At 36.9% G+C, this 16,927-nt stretch overlaps 1 protein-coding gene across 2 annotated transcripts in view; it reads right to left on the bottom strand.

Moving 5' to 3' along the window:
- CTNNA1 (catenin alpha 1) overlaps positions 1-16,927 on the bottom strand; it is a 198,354-nt gene that overhangs the window by 58,653 nt on the left and 122,774 nt on the right. The window lies entirely within an intron of this gene.

Raw genomic sequence — 16,927 nt, 5'->3', positions numbered from 1 at the left:
AAAAAGATAGAAATTATTTGGGGAGAAAAGATAAACTGAGTCAATTTAATAATCCTATGACCGGCTGCTCCCTTGAGTTTGAAAGCACACATAGAAATATACTCTCTTCCTCCCTCCCTCAACTGTCACGATCAAAGATGCTCTGCAAAGGGGTTTAAACCTCTTTCGTCTGCCTTTTCCTGATTTTCAAGCCTCAGAGTGTCAAATTTAAAATAACTGGCTAGCAACAGATGCAACACTGATTCTTGTCAGAACATGTTTTAAAGGAACCATGAAAATGGTTATATGCTAAATTTTGACCTCTTAATAAACACCTATTTGCACTGTAAGAGCATGTTTCCAAGTGAAGGGGACAACACATGTCTGAGGCAAAACTTCTTGAGGTGGGACACTCTACGTGTCTATGCAACCACACAGTGGTAACTTGAAGGTGTCACGGGAGATGAGGGGATGAAACAGAAAGGCAGCATTTTGAAATCTGACTCTTGCAGAAACAGGTTAGCAAAGTTAAAAGGTAGCCAAAGGAGGCAAATGGGTAACTGTACACGATCTGCATCAGACAGGGCAAGGCCCTGGGACCTGCAGCTGAAAGGGGGAGAGGAGGTTCTCCCCTATTAATATAAATGTTCCGTGATTAACAAATGATAATGATGCCACACTTTTCATGCAGAAAAGAGCCACAAGTATTTTGTTTCATCAATCATTATTTCTACAGAGAACCTATGACATATTTAGGATTTAGATGCAAGTTACCAATTCCTACAGAATTTTTCCATAAATAAGGTTCCATGTATGTAGTTGCAAAAACCATGAAATTAGACTACTGACTTGACTTTAGAAGAATGGCCATTTTTACAACTAACATTAACTGATGTGAAAAAGGGCATAATCCTTAGAGAAAACCATAAAACCACCATAAAAAAAAGTTACCTTTTACTTAACATGATATCCTTCATTCAAAGCATATTTCTTCCCAGGCCTGAACTGAAAACATGTTAAGATTATAGTTTAACCCATGAGATTTAATACTAAGAGAGGGATGTCTACCTACATTTCAAAGAAAATGTGTCCCAGTGAAAAGCAGACAAGATTACATATTACTGTAAAAATGTGCTCTCTACATTTTTTTTTTTTTTAAAAAGGGAGACAGATTAGCTTGGCAAAGTCTCAGCCCATCTCAGCTGATCTTCAGCAGTGAGCCTTTCATTTCTTGTTAACCCAGACCCTGGGACTGCCTCGGCAGGGACAGAAGCTGATTTTCTGGCAGAGAGCACAGCTCACAGCTTCCTTACAGAAGGGCTTGATCAGAAGCCCCCATTACAAATGAGAGCTCCACAAGCTAAAATTTACCAACCCATTCATCAGGGTAGCCATGGCCATTTGTCAGGGAAGAGCTCTGTCACAATACAACTGTGTCCTGAGCACACAAGAGTCCCCTAGCCCTGAAGGATAGCAAAGAAGTAGTTTCCATCATTTCAACCACAACCCTAAATTAATTAAAACTGTGAGAAGGGTGAGAAATACTGGCTGGGAATGCCCACATTAATCCTAAAGATTACAGTTAGTAAAATGGACTATCAATTGGCAAAATCCTTAATGTACGTAGAAGAGTCAATTGGAAAGGCAAGCCATTTAGTAATTCAGGGGAATAGCATACTTAAGCTACCAAGGCATACTTTCAGTTGGGAGGGGAAAAAAAGAAAAAAAAGGAAAAAAAGAAAAAAAAAAAAAAAAAACCAGATTCTTTTGCCCTTCATTTTCTGGGTAATGCTCTCTGAGAAAAGTGAATAACAGTGCCAAATAGCATTACCCTTTTTCATTTAAAGTGCAAACTTCCCTTTTCAATTGCCTATAGAAGGCAAGACTCCTTTTAATTTCAATCTATTTCTGTTTTGGTATCAGCACAGGTTTGAAGATGAGACTGTTAGTCATATGTGCTCTCTTTACCAACTGGCTCGGGTGGAAACGCATCACAACTACACTGCAGATCCTGGTAATACAATGTTAGGCCTTTCATTTTTTGGTGTCGTTTTATCTTCTTCAACACCCTACCCCTCAACTTTCCTTTTAAATTTTCTGGGTTAAAGGGAAATGACCACTTAATCAAGAACCAGAAAGTAATTAAATCTCTCTGGAAAAGGAGAGCTAAAGAAGGCTATGATACTGCACCCACATAGTAACCAACAGCTAGTCTGGAATCATTTATATTCATTTCTGTAGCTTGCCAGGGATTTCAATCACCTTTCTGAAATGAGAGTGGGCTGATAAATTTGCAAATCCACACACAACTAAGAGAATACCCATTGCCAACATCAAATAGCAAAGATACTAATTTTTTAAGCCAAAAATCTGCACTAACACATGTAATTTCTTAATGTGCCTAAGTTAATTTCTGTACCAATTCAATGAATGGAATTGATTGAACTTCCCAACTCCACTAATTATTAAAATCCATCTGCTTATTCTAATGCTAGTCACCAAGAGCTAGACTCCATCTTTCCAATAAAAATAAGCCCTATGTAGCACTAGGTCTGAATCCTAAAATTCAAAACAGGCATATCATTTTCTTAAAGCATATTTCCTACACACAGCTATTGGGGGGGGGGGGAAGGCTATAAATGGCCTGTTCTCTCTAAAATGTGGATATCAATATGAAATTTTAAAACAGTATTTTCAGAAGCTGACTTAAATGATCATTTTCCTAATAAAGCAATACAGTAACAGACCTGTCTCAAAACTGTTTTGGGACAAGCTTTTCATATCTTACTGGTTAAAGTACTTCGACCAGAAAAAGACAAAGATAAAAGTGATAGGCCATCTGTAGATAATTAAATATTTCTGTTCCTAACCTAGGGCAAACTCGTAGTACTTGAATAATTTAAGCCCAAAAACAAATAGTAAATGACTATTTAAGCTTTCATACTGCTACTGCAAACATCAGGAAATGTCTGCTACTCGTTCAACTAACCTATCCTTTGATAATTTTTTAAAAGCCTGATCTATAGAATGTTTGGTGAACCTTCCTATCAACACTGAAACTGGAAACTAAAAGTACAGTCCAAACACATTGTGTTCAATCACCTTAAGAGCCATTTTTTGGGGGGCAGGGGTGGGAGGTGGGCAGTGGGTTGGTGGGGGGCGGGGGTGGGAAGAAAACAGTATTATACTGGGGGGGTGGGGGAACAAAGTGCAGTGTACAGGAAAGTTTTGTTATTAAAATTGTGTATACTGTAAAAAGTGAATGTCTTTTTTTTAAGCTTTTTCTTCATAACCTATCAATTTTGACAAATGAAACTTAAAAAAATCATTTATGACAGATACAGAAACCTTAAATGAACAGTTGTTTTGTACCATGTTCTCTACAACACCAAATGTGCCAGTTGAAAAAAGGGCAGCTAATCATCACCTGCCTTCATTCAGAGAGACAAAAGCTAGGCAAAGAAGTAAAAGGGGGGAGGCAGCACTAGCTAAAAAAGCCATCATGCCAGTAAACAGCAGTCATGCAATAAGAAACTGCTGTGTCACAAGCCTTAGCAAGTGGACCAACAGCTATCTCAGGGGCCTAGAGTGGGCTGCCATGCCCCCTCCTCCCTAACAGTGGAATGCTGCCACAGCCTGAGGGGCTTCAAAAAGGTACTCAATTGCCTATACCCAGAAAACAGCAACTTGGCCTCTACCTAGGGAGTCCATTGGGGTTTGATCCTAGTAGTGCCTTGCACACCACTCCTGAGAGGAAGGTTCTCAAGTGCTGACCATGCTGGGATTTCTAGGATCCTTACATGACCTACCCTACCCCAGACACTAGCTCAGTAAATATGGATAGGGGAAAGGAAGTGAAGATTTTTAACTAGTGCTCCTTGCTTGGCATAGATAAACATCCCCAGGACAGGATGCTTTGCCAGAGCAGCACTAGGGGCAGAAACTGTCCTGGCCTTGAGTTGACTGCTAGCAAGTCGCCATCCTTGCCAGAATGCACTTACTGCTTCTCCAGGCCGGGAGCAGTGCAATAAGACCAGAAAGGTAAGAAGAAACAAGCTATGCCTTTCCCCAACACCCAGGGATGAGGGGAAGCTAATAAAGTTCTTACACCAGGAACCTCAGGAGTAACTAGGGCAAAGGCAGGAAGCACAGTACAAAACTGTACTTTCAAACTCAACCAGTATGCACTAGAGGGCATAGGTGATAGTAGTTTCAAGTTGCACAAAGGAATGGATTCCTATCCTTTATGGAATTAAAAGCAGAGCTTATTAACGTAATTCTCGCACATTTTAATCTTGAAAATCCCATGTAAAGCTACATCTGATTTCTTTATCAGTTATTTTAATTAGTTTTGCCTGTATGCCACAGCATTCTCAGGTTCCCACTCAGATTTACAACAGAATTCAAGGTTTGTTTAAAGAAATTTTTTTCTCTTTCTTTAAATATATCTAACCAGCTGGGTTCTCAAGTTTCCCTTAGAAATGTCCTACAAATTGTCTTTTACAAGGGAAAAAGAGGTAAAGATCACAGCTATTCCCAACATCTCTCCTTAGCATGACCTCCTCCTCACTAGACACTCACTGTCTTAAGGGACAGATGTTGGGCCCCCCTTCCCCTATCTGAAGGGGCCTTTAAAGAACAAGAAATCTCCAAAAGCAAGTACAATGAAATATCCTATCTTGCAAAGCCCACAAACTGAATATACCATCCCTTATACATGGAGGTCTAAAACTAAAGCTAGCCCATCCGCCAACTCAGGACCTTCTGGATAGAAACCCAACATGAAGGAGCACCTGTGAACAACCACCCTGAAGGTAGGGGGTCAATGGCTCTACCACCATCCAAAGAGAGAGGGCTTAGGAACCAGATTTTAAAACTGCAGACCCAGAGACAATTCCCAAAGTCTTTTCAAACCTTTCATAGAGACTCTACCAACAACCACAATTAAGAGATATTAAAATGTCATAACTTTACTGAATATCCGTTTACAATTGTGCTAAATTCATATGAACTACAACTTCAGGCCCTGGTATTTCTACCCAAACAAAAATAAACAGACCGACACATGCACAAACACACACACAACATCTCCAGGTTGCTTTTTCTGGAAAATCATCAGACAAAAACTCTACAGCCATTTATGTTTCATTAACATGAGACCCAAAACAGTTCCTCTTGTGATAAACAAAAACATTTCCCATGGCCTAGCTGCAAATACATAGAGGGCAACTGCTCAGCACATAAAAGCTGTAAAACAAATGTATTTATCATTTATATATCACCTACTTTTATAAAATCAAGGAAATTCAGCAAAATACATTCATATGTACAGAATGGATGAAATAAGGCTGTAAAAAGATCAAAAGCACGAAGGGATTCTTAACTGTAAGGGTCAAAGATATGTTTCACAGGATGCAAGAATCCCTTGAAATTATATTGCAAATATTGTGTGTGAGTCTAGAGATTTCACCAGAACCTAAGACATTTTGGTTAACTCACAATAAAAGGAAACCCTAAAGGAGCAATAAAACAGTTACTTTTAGTTTACAGTAATTTGGCCTTGATCTTGGTGGCTAAGGCAAAGAACAAAACAAACAGCTTTCCTCAGAGAAAGGATGCACACAGGTTTGTTTGGGGGGAACAAAAGAAGGGCAAAAGTTTGTGAATTATTTATAAAATAGAGCCAGCTGTAGGAACAATAAGGAAGCATGTCAGACAGTATCTCCAAGGAGGTTTTAGAGAACAGGCACACTTGTTTTTCATGTCAATCCTTGAAAAAACTACAGGAAAGGAGCCTAGACAGGCATAATGCATGGTTTGTGACCTACTCTTTGTGGTGACCCAAGACTGGAGGAGCATATACAGTCAGGAAGAATGAATATGCATCTACTCGGAAGAACAGTTCATGTTTCTACCTTATCACATCCCTGGGTCCCAAACTAAGGTGTTCCATCACATAAGGGACATCCAGTAAACTCCTAGTCCATTACATTACAAATCTTCTAGGCTCGGAGTACAATTTAAAATTTTAAAATTTTCCACTACATCATGAATGAAGAGAAGCACATTTCATGTAGTATCTCTAGTTATGCAGATGATAATCATAAATGTTCTTATTGGGTAATAATCTGTAAGATGATAACTAATATCCAAAGAAAGAACACATTTAAAAAGACATAGCATTCACTGGCCTGAACAGCTGTCAGAAATTTAACTGTCTCTTTAAAATTTAAAACTCATTCTATAGTCTTCAGCAAAACCTCCTAGGTTTCAAAAGGAACAAACAGCACAGGGTTTAGAGACCTGCTCCAGACGAGTCTGTGACCCTGGACAAGTCTTTTGACCTCACTGTGCCTTGGGTCTCTTACCCCTAACATGGAATTAACAGCAGGAACAACCAAAAGGGGATTTAATGCATGTAAATTCCTGAGAATAGGTGGCACAAAGTAAACACTGAATAAATATTTGGCATTTTAAATAGCAGTATGTAGAGAACTAGATGCAACAGATCCATCAAGCAGAGAATATAATCAATCACGTAGAAGACATGTTAGGTCCCCGAGTCACTCCCTGAAAATCTCTACTTCCCTCACTAAATTAACATATAGTATCCAAAATGAAGATTGATAATCAGTGAGAACTTTTAATAAGCCAATAGCCTAGATGCACTTTTTATATCTAATATTAATATACAACTGACTTGATTATTTCATAATGAAGTAATCTGCTTTATATAAATGTATTAGAATACTAGACGTGACATTACTCTGGTTTTATGAATCAAGGCTAATCTCAAAAGATTGAGAATCCCTAATTCCAAAGTTTCTTCCAGGTGAGACAGCCACTTAAAAATCAAATAATGTCTTTTCCTTGTTCAATAAAATCATACAGGACAACAAACTATCCATTATCATTAACAGATACTATTTTTTTTCAAGAAACATAAAATAATCTCATTGATATCTCAGCTTCTGACAATTTTACTTTAGGACAAAATATATGACCGAGAATTAAGAATCACTATTATGTTTGGTTTTTTTGCTTAGGAAAAAAAATGTACTTCAAGTCTACCACATCTAATTTAGGAAGCAGTCCATTCAATTGTGGCAGATTTGGTTCCAAGGCAGATTAACCAGAATTAATGAAGGGTTTGAACAGGAGAGGTAGGAGAATTTTAAAAGACAAAGATATACCTTCCGTCTAGACGGGTATGTTTCATGACTGTTGACCCTCCATAGTATTTAATCTCTACTAAATATAAAGTTTGCACAGAATTGACTTGTCTGAATGAAGGCACACATTTGGTCATATCAGAACCTACAGATCTTACGGCCCATGTTTTTCAATCAAAAACTTCTTTCTTGGCATTATCTTTCCAAGATCATGATCCAATTTATCCAGCAAGGAAAATTATCTCCTTCTTTACCCACAACTTTTCTCCACCTTCCCACATCTCCTGACCTTAGGCTTGCTCTCTTTCCTCATTTACCAGCACATAAACAAGTTTATCACACGTCTGCTTCTCTTCATGGCTTCCAAGACTCCAAGGAAAAACCATCTTATTGAGGGGAAAGCAGTCAGTTGTAGTATATCCACTGCTATACAGTTCCTTTTTAAGAAGTTAGCCGTAAGTTTAAAAATACTTCCAACTCCACAAAACTGTCTATCAGCTGCAAACTAATCCATACAATTTGGGAGCTACTATTAGAAACACAGTTGCTCATATGAATTGTCTTCTTAGTCTACCATTCTCTTTCTATAGATTCAAGTATCAAATAGTGTTTATTTACTTTGCTCTTACTTTCAAAAGACAATACCAGCATTTTAAGAATAGGTCCCCTTTTTGCTTTTAATATTAGCTTCACTCCAACTCTCTGACGAAATGCAATCCCTAATACTCCTCACATCTTTAATATTAACATCTATTTTGGTTTTATTTGGGAGGTGGGGGATATGCCTTGGGGCATAAAGGACATATGTATAGAGATCATGGCTGTAAAAGTTTAAAAAATGTAGAATTCTCTGGATAAAGATAGGCAGTAATTCTTCCTTCCCTAATCTGTGCTCTAAAATTTCATACTAGTTTTGTCAGCATTCCAGAGAACTGGACACAAAAACACTGACCTTTCATGTGAAAATATGTTCTGCCATAGTTTTTGCTCCAAATAGAGAAAAAGACAAGAGTATCAAGCGCTGATACCTATTCCAGGCTGGAACTGTCACACACGGTACACAGTAAGAACTGTGTTCAGAAGTGACCCTGATAATGGTATCTTCTCACCAATCAACCTCTCTAACTTGCCCTTGAAATTCACCACAGGAAAAAATGGCACTGAAAACGGAAGGGGAAAGAATTTACTACCCTCAGCACAGTCCTGTAGGCATCTGGGACAGTGCCAGGTCACCATATCTCCCTCCTGTCTCCTGACAATTCCTTTAGGCCAGTGGGTACAAAACTGCTCTCTGACATCTGTCATCAACTTCCAACGACTAGAGCCCATTTTATTATTGTGGTCAAACTGCCAGTCTAAGATTTAGCTACTGCTCAACATGAAAACCTAATAGCAGGTGGTCAAGAATTTTCTTCCTTTTGATGCAACATTCCTGAAGTGTCAAAAGACATTACAGTGAAATAAACAAGTTTCTACTCTACAGCACAAGGAACTATATTCAATATATTCCAGTAAACAGGAACATGAAAAGGAATATATGTATGCACATGTATGACTGAAACGTTATACTGTACACCAGAAACTGACACAACATTGTAAACTGACTATACGTCAATTAAAATAAAATTACAGTGTATAAGTAACATCATCATCCAGATAACCAATTTGTGCTCACGTAGAATTAGAGGCGAGGTGAATTACAGATACAATATGAAGAACCAGTCAAACTGCAAACGGGTTTATCTATAGTCCAGTTAGCCACTCCACCAAATGCATCACAATAAATTAAAACAAAAATTGTTAAACAAATATATTTCTGTTAAAAACACAAATCTTCCAGTTCCCCAAAATAATCAATATTTTGAAGACCTGCCTTCTAAATATTACATCAATTTTTAAACACACAGAGTCCTCAGTTTAAACTGAGGAGCTGAGGGTCTGGGTATTAGACAAAAAATAAAGGCAAGACTCTTTATTCTGATTTATTAATTAGCATTTATACTAACTGAACTCCAAGACCTGTTATCAACTGGAATTAAGAACACTAAAACAAACCCATAGACAGCATAATACTCAACGGTGAAAAGTTGAAAGCCTTCCCACTTAAATCTGGAACAAGACAAGGATGCTCACTCTCACCACTTCTGTTCAACATAATATTAGAAGTCCTAGCCATAGCAATCAAGTAAGAAAAAGAAATAAAAGGGAAGCAAATTGGAAGAGGTAGAATTGTCACTATATGCAAATGACATGATACTATATATAGAAAACCCTAAAAGCTCCACATAAAAACTACTACAGCTGATAAAAGAATTCAGCAAGGGCAGGAGAAAAGATTAACATACAGAAATCAGTTGCATTTCTTTACACTAACAGTGAAATATCATAAAAAGAAAGTTAAAAAAAAATCCCTTTTAAAATCACATCCGAAAAAATTAAATACTGATGAATAAATCTGAGCAAGGAGATGAAAGACTTATACATGGAGAACTACAAAACATTGACTAAGGAAATTAAAGATGACTTAAAGAAATGGAAAGCTATCCCATGCTCTTGGATTGAAGAATTAATATTGTTAAAATGGCTATACTATCCAAAGCAATCTACAGATTTAATGTGATTTCTATCAAATTACCCATATTTTTCACAGAACTAGAACAAATAATCCTAACATTTATACACAATCACAAAAGACCCAGAATTGCCAAAGCAATCCTCAGGAAAAAGAATAAAGCTGGAGGAATAACCCTCCCAGACTTCAGACAATACTACAGAGCTACAATAATCAAAACAGCATGGTATTGGTACAATACAGACATATGGATCAATAAACAGAACAGAGTGCCCAGACTTATGGTCAATTAATCCTTGACAAAGGAGGCAAGAATATACAGTGGAAAAAAGACAGTCTCTTCAGCAAGTGGCATTGGGAAAACTGGACAGTCGCATGTAAATCAATGAAGTTAGAACACTCCCTCACACCATGCACAGAATGGCTTAAAGACTTAAATATACAACATGACACCATAAAACTCCTAGAAGAATACAAAAGCAAAATCCAATCCAAAAATGGGCAGAAGACCCAAACAAGCAATTCTCCAATGAAGACATACATATGGCCAATAGGCACATGAAAAAATGCTTAATATCACTAACTTTCAGAGAAACACAAATAAAACTACCATGAGGCATCTCCTTACACCAGTCAGAATGACAACCATTCAAAAGTCCACAAATGCTGGAGAGGGTATAGAGAAAAGGGAACCCTCCTACACTGTTGGTGGGAATGTAGTTTGATATAGCCATTATGGAAAACAGTATGGAGATTCCTCAAAAACCTAAAAATAAACTTACCATATATGATCCAGCAACCCCATTCCTGGACATATATCCAAAGGGAACTCTAATTGGAAAAGGTACATACACCCCCAATGCTCATAGCAGCACTATATACAATAGCCAAGACATGGAAAACCACCTAAATGCCCACCAATAGCTCGCTGGATAAAGAAGCTATGGTATAGTTCTATAATGGAATACTACACAGCCATAATAAAGAATAAAATGCCATTTGCAGCAACATGAATGGACCTGGAAACCATCATTCTAAGTGAAGCAAGCCAGAAGGAGAAAGAAAAACACTGTATTATATCACTCATATGTGGAATCTAAAGAAAGAAGATGACACAAATGAACTGATCTACAAAACCGAAACAGACTCACAGACATAGTAAACAAACTCATGGTTACTGGGGAAAAAGGGGTAGGAAGGGATAAATTGGGAGTTTGAGATTTGCAAATATTAACTATATATAAAATAGATAAACACATTTCTTCGGTATAGCACAGGGGACTGTCTTCAATATCTTGTAGTAACCTATAATGAAAAAGAATATATGTATGTATATGTATAACTGAAACATGTTGTACATCAGAAATTGACACACTGTAAACTGACTATACTTCAATTAAAAAAAAAAAAGAACACTACACATAACACAGACTGGGAAGGGGAGGGGTGGGAAAGATTCAGATTCATTTTCAGTTTTTGACATGTTAAAGTTGAAATTCAAGTAGAGATGACAAGTCCAGGGTAAAGATCTAGGCTGGAAATACAAGTTTTGAAGGCATCATCAATGAATAGAGGTATTTAAAGTCACAGGACTGAATGAGATCACCAAGGGAATGAGGAGATGTAGAAGAGATTCATAGAACCACACTTTTCTCCTACACCAATCTGAGGAATCTTTAAAACAGTAACTGTCAAATGCAGTCAACCCCTCAATATTAAAGCCAACCAAAATAGTCAACCCAAAAAGGATGGGTTTCAAGGGCAGCACCCTCTCAACATCAAAACCACTTGAGCAAAGCATGTTCTACTGGAAAAACTAATGAGAACAGGTCAACCTACTTCAATGAAAATGATTTAAAACATTGCATATCAAAGGAATTGTTATCAATTAAAGACGTACACACACATCGTGTTAGGAAGTGAGAATGATGACTATCAAGTCCATCATTCATCACACCTCTAAGTATGTTCTTCATGCCATATAGTGATGGCGATGGTCCTGCCCTCAATGAGGTCAATGTGAAAAACTAAGAACCAGTAAGTGATCATAGGACAACCAGAAAGGCAGGTTTTAACATGGGGGTTGGGGGGGAATGTGCAGCTCACATACTAGAACTACAAGACAGCCAAACATTTAATGAGAAGACAACCATATAATTTTCTCTATCTTAAAGGTTTGGGTTAAAAAGTGTGCATTTGTCATAACTTATCAAGTAATACACTTAAAATTAGTACATTTCACTGTATAAAATTTACCATTAAAAAATTGAACTCAAGGTGGGAGGGTATAGCTCAGTGGTGCTATGTGCTTGGCATGCACAAAGTCCTCAGTTCAATCCCCAGTACCTCCAATTAAAAAAAAAATCAAAAAATAAATAAATCTAAAAAAACTGAACTCTAAGCAGGAGCGTATAGCTCAGTGGTAGAGCACATGCCTAGCATGCACAAGGTCCTGGGTTCAATCCCCAGTACCTCCATTAAATAAATAAACCTAATTACCTCCCCCTCAAAAAAAAAAATTGAACTCTTAATGACATGCAGCCTGCAACGTTTAGAGGTGAAATATACAAGTGCCTACAACTGACTCTGAAATGCATCAAAACAATAAGATGGATACAGGGATGAATAAACATATGGTAAAGCAAACATCAAAAAGTTAATCACAGAATCCAGGAAATAAGTGTGTGTATATGTGGATGTTCATTGTACAATTCTTTCAGCTTCTGGGTATGTATGAAAATTTTCATAATAAAAAGTTGGGAGGAAAGGGAAAAAATATTATTACGATTGTAATATATGGTATTGGCAATTTAACACACTACTACTCTCAACTAGACCTATAATGCTGCCCGGTGATTAAGAGCTTGGACTCTGGAGCCAGGCTAGATGAAAAGTGTACCATCTCTGCTTACTACTGGTGAACATGTGAACAAGTCAGTTAACCTCTATACCTTAACAGTATGAAACTCACACTCTGAAGATTAAATGGGAATGTGTGTAAAGCACTTAGAACAATTCCTGACACACAGTAAGCACTGAAGTGTGACCTGTATTACTATCTTTATTATTACTACTTCTACTCCTATTACTTAATATTTTTAAGTAATTCAACAAATATTTCAACTTTCCACTATACAAGATGCTAAAGTGACATAGGCCCTTGCCCTCAGGCGTTTATAGTTTAGCTGGAGATAAAACTTATAATATTCAATAAATAACTAATAAGAGATAAGCCAAAAAATGTGAATTGGATGGTCCCAGCTAGATTATTGATTAGAGAATAGGTAGAGCACTGAAGAATGCAGTGGAGAAAAGAACATTAACCTTAGTACGAAAGTACCAGCAAGATTTGAATATGGCTGGGTGGTTCAGGGGTAGCCAGAGCCATTAATCTGACAGATGATACCAGTAAGTGTAGCAACTCATAGCTTGGCCAAGATAGGGCCAAATGCAAGGGGACTCTGGGACCAGCAAGGATGCTCAGATTTAACATGGTCAACAAAATTTCTGGAGATGGCTAGGATATGATGATCAAAGTGGTAGTTTCAAAAAAAATGTGTTCTAGAAATTTTTATTGTTTTGCTGAGAATTTAAAACCTGTAATTTTAACTATCAGAAAAGGGCTGCTAAGGAGGATAGATAGATGAAAATTTATTTCAAGGACAGGTAAAGGCTAAGAACCAACGATCAGTTGAGAAAAAACAAATGACTCTCTCTGAGAGCACTGCCCAAGAGAAATGGGCAGCAGGCCAGGGCAAGAGGGGAAAATATGTAAAAAATCATTCATTCACCAGGATGTACTAAATAGAACCTCCAAATTCCCATGTAAATTTTAAGTTTATGCTCTTAATCTCCATTCTGAAACTATTTTCTGAAAAGATACATAGTTTCTCCATGCTTCCATATTTACAGCTTTCTTTTCAAGTGTAAACAAGGACTTTCTCTCATGAATTAGACAAAGAAAAGGCTGAAACAGCTACTACTTCGTAAAATATGGGGAGGCAAAGCTCTTGCTTGGGTCCCATTCACTCTACTGAAATCTACTCTTTTTTCCCCCATCTTAATCACGTACTCTTAAATTTTCTGCAAGATAAAGTTTTAAACTGTTAGAGCAATAATTTCTTACTCCCTAATGGTGCAAATACTAAACAGAAATGCAAAAGCACAGTGTAGTGACAGCCTGCTAATTTAACTCTCACATACTACAAAAGAATCTTATTATAAGGTTTAATGTGTTACTTTCATATATAAGAGGTTCATTAATGGCTTCACTGTTAAAATCCTCAGTGGAACTGCTGTTTCTGTTAAAAAAACTATGTGACATGGCTGCCAATACAATTTTAACAAAAGCCCCAAACCATTATCTACCATCTTAGTAACAGAAACTAAAGTTGAAAAATGACGTCTCAAGGTTACACATCACAACAGCAACAAGTTTCAGAATTTCAGAATCCTTTCTTTGCCTACTCCAATATAACACTATCATGTCTTTGGCTCCCTCTTTATAATCAAATACTTTCTCTTTCTTTAGAAAGATTAAGAAACTATTATAAGAGCTCTTCAATGTCTCACCTTTTTCTTTTCCAGATTTTCACTGCAGTCAAGAATAGCTGGTAAATTTCTCAACTTAGGCAAACCATGAAAATTATCAAATATCCAGATTTTTTTCCACAGAGTTAGGAATTTACATAATTTTTTATTTAACCAAAGTGGGGGAAAAAAACCTAAAAGGGAAGAACCAACCAGAATTCAATTCTTGCTGCTTTTTTCCAATTCTTTGTACAAAAAGAAAAGGGACGTACTTTTCCCTGGGCTGAGAGGGGCAAAATCAAGACTTTTCTTCCCACCAAATACGGTATGGAAGTGTTCACACGCCCAGAACTCTTTCATGCAAGTGTCTGCAACTAGAACCACCAGTAAAACACAGACTTCTAAGCTTTTAAAAAAAAAAAAAAGAGAGAGAGACTGAAAACTCAACAAGGTGCAAATTTGTACCAGATTTTGTCATTGGTACTAAAGGGTTTCGACTGATAAGTCTGAAATTTCCTGCATCCACAATAATAGTTACATATAGAACTGGCTGGTTAGCTTTCTTGGTTAAAACATGAAGGTTAAAAGGCTAGTCATGGGTTTTGTCTTTGTGGAGACTAGTTCTGCTCTTCACATTTTTTTTTAATATATTTTTATTGAAGTATAGTCAGTTTACAATGTTGTGTCCATTTCTGGTGTGCTCTTCACATTCTAAACTCCAATGTTTTTCTCTGTGAATGTTAAAATATTTGTCAATGGTTAATAATAGTACTCAAAACTGAGGGATCAGTGAAAACACAATGCCAAATGCTGGGGAGAAATCACTCAGGGTATATGTTCCACGAAGTAAGAAATACCTCTACATACAGGATGACATTATTACATAAGGCATCATTATCCCTTTTAATCAAAAGTATCTACATATGATAAGGAAGAATAAGGTGGTATCACAATAAATTAGCCCCCAAAAAACAGGGAAAATGTCTACAAAAAGGGTTAGTGGGTCAAATCAATTCTGCACTTAAAGTCCTTTACTCTATCTGCTTTCACAGTACCACACAATGTCTGTATATCACACCATTGTAGTCAGAAGTTTTGTCTAACTGTTCCTTCTTCCTGCTTTTCTCTCACTTAAGTTTCTCTTCAGTAATGCCTGGCAGCCCACTCATTCAGCATTTCACTCTGTGAGCATTTACACCTTTCACTTAAGTCTATGTAAGAGAGTATGTTGACAGGCACAAGTACATGTGTTCAGTTGGGGAAAAATGGAAGCAAAAAGACCTAAGATCAAGACAAAATAAAATAGCCTCTATTTGTCTCAAACAGAAAGCTGTTATTTAGCTCATTTCTTGTTAAAGTTTTTTTTTTTTAAACTTTGGCACCTTGTTCTGATCTCATGTCTTATACCAGCCATTTTTACTTGATTAAAGAAAGAACTTCTCACTTGAATATGTGTAGTTGCATTCAATGCTTGTATTCAAGAACTTGTATATCCACAAATAAACTGCAGATAGCCACACAAATTTTGCAGACGTGGGTAAAAATAAAAACAAGTACTCTTAAAACTATTTATGATTATAGAAATCCTGTAGATGTGATGTCAATGAGAATTGTGAAAGGAAGGTTTACCAAGAAATGCTACAGAAGGAAAGGCTCTAAAAAACTACATTAAACCAGTTCTCTGTCTGGGCTTCTTCCTCTATCTATCCAGGTCAAATGACTTTCAATTCCAAACACTTAAAATGGCCTATGTGAAAAAAAAAATTTTTTATAAAACCTAAAATCTCAAAGTTAGGCAATTAATTACTACCTTGTATTCAACCATGAAATTTCTGCAAAGGAATTTGTACTTAGAATATGTCAACTTATATGATACTCTCATATGAAAATTCTTTCCTAGAACCATAGTTAAACACTCTTTGCTCTTTTTTTGGTACTACTTCTGCATGTGTTCCATGCACACACACAGCCATAGCATATTCCCTCTGGATATTTTTGCTCAATTCATAGACAAGAACTAGAAGTACGCCTTTGTTGTACAGATCTATTATACAGGTATAAAGGAATTAAGATTTCCCTTCTAAAGAGTAACCATTAATGGAGGCTTCTAAGATTCAAGCAGTAGCTATTACTGTCAGTAATTCTGACTTAATAAAACTGAGTACACAGTTAGTGAATGTAGGAAATTTACCTATAAATATTTTTAAGGCCAAAAAGAAAAATAAAATCTGGTAATGCTGAAACACAATTTCTCAATTTAAACTAAAGCAAATATTTGCTAGTATAACTTACTGTCACAAAATAGTATTCCTATTTGGTAGGGGGAAAGATGGCTTACATAATGAATGTTATAAACATATGTCACTATCTAATTGGAAGAAATATTAAGTTGGAGCATTTATCTCCCACCAGGCAAATGAAAGACTGTGATATATTAGCATTGCATCAATTTAGCTGATCTGGAACTACACTTCCCAGAGTTCTCTTGCCTGAACAGTTTCAGGTAAGCCTGGACCACATGAGACTCCCTGGCATAAGATTTGAGACATGGAACTGAAGCAGCAAACATCTTTTTTATCCTGGGAAGGTCGTTGCAGGTCTAAGCTGCTACTCCAGGTCACACACATTGTTGCTTTTCTGTTGGCTCCCTTAGTTAGCATGGGTAGCAACCAAG

Source organism: Camelus dromedarius, chromosome 3 (genome assembly GCF_036321535.1).
Source record: "Camelus dromedarius isolate mCamDro1 chromosome 3, mCamDro1.pat, whole genome shotgun sequence".
Classification (NCBI taxonomy): Eukaryota; Metazoa; Chordata; class Mammalia; order Artiodactyla; family Camelidae; genus Camelus; species Camelus dromedarius.
Note: the sequence above shows the minus strand (reverse complement) of the source record. Positions and strands in the feature narration are given on the sequence as shown.